The sequence below is a fragment of the Bison bison genome, unplaced genomic scaffold (assembly GCF_000754665.1).
Source record: "Bison bison bison isolate TAMUID 2011002044 unplaced genomic scaffold, Bison_UMD1.0 scf7180017864307, whole genome shotgun sequence".
NCBI lineage: Eukaryota > Metazoa > Chordata > Mammalia > Artiodactyla > Bovidae > Bison > Bison bison.
This window is the reverse complement of record NW_011494879.1, coordinates 10833414-10834030: the sequence shown is the minus strand read 5'-3', so window position 1 is coordinate 10834030 and position 617 is coordinate 10833414. Positions and strand designations below refer to the sequence as shown.

Genomic DNA, 617 nt, shown 5'->3' with positions numbered 1-617 from the left:
GTCGAGCCGGGGCCGCCGAAGTAGAAGTCATCTTCGTCCGGGTAGAAGCAGGGCTGCAGCGAGTCAAACTCGAGGTCTGGGTTCTTGCAGATCATGCCCGGCATGGTGGACGCGGTGCAGCTCGGCATCGGCTCGCCTCCTGGCCCCCGAATGAGGGCTTCTTTCCGCTCCGCTCTTTTTAGTTCGGGGGGTGCTTCCTTCCCGTGGGGGGCGTGGAGGCGGGGCCCGCGCCAACCTCCAACACTGCAACCGGCAGACACACCAGGAGAGGGTTGGCAAGCGGAGCCGGATGCGGGGTTGGGGGAGTGTGTGTGGGGGGGGGACGACAGGCAGCGGTCACCCCCTCTTCCTCGGTTCCTCAGTCTCCCCTCCAAGCCCCCACTCCGCCCAGCGCTCCCGAAGGTGGAGGAAGTTGTGTCTCTCGCTCTCTCCCTCCCTCCTTTTGTGTACAAGCTGTCTACGACAGGGGTGGGAGGGGGCATGCAGATGCGGGGGGTGGTGGCCTGGCTCTGCAACTTTGGAAACTGCCATTTCATTCACACCAGGCGCTGCCTGGGGGAAGGGGCTGTTCAAGGCTGCAGAGTTCTAGCTCCCACCAGCTCGCAGACGGCCCCGGT

General features: G+C 64.8%; 1 protein-coding gene across 1 annotated transcript in view; it reads right to left on the bottom strand.

Moving 5' to 3' along the window:
• The window catches only part of MYCN (v-myc avian myelocytomatosis viral oncogene neuroblastoma derived homolog), a 5976-nt gene that overhangs the window by 4114 nt on the left and 1245 nt on the right, over window positions 1-617 (bottom strand).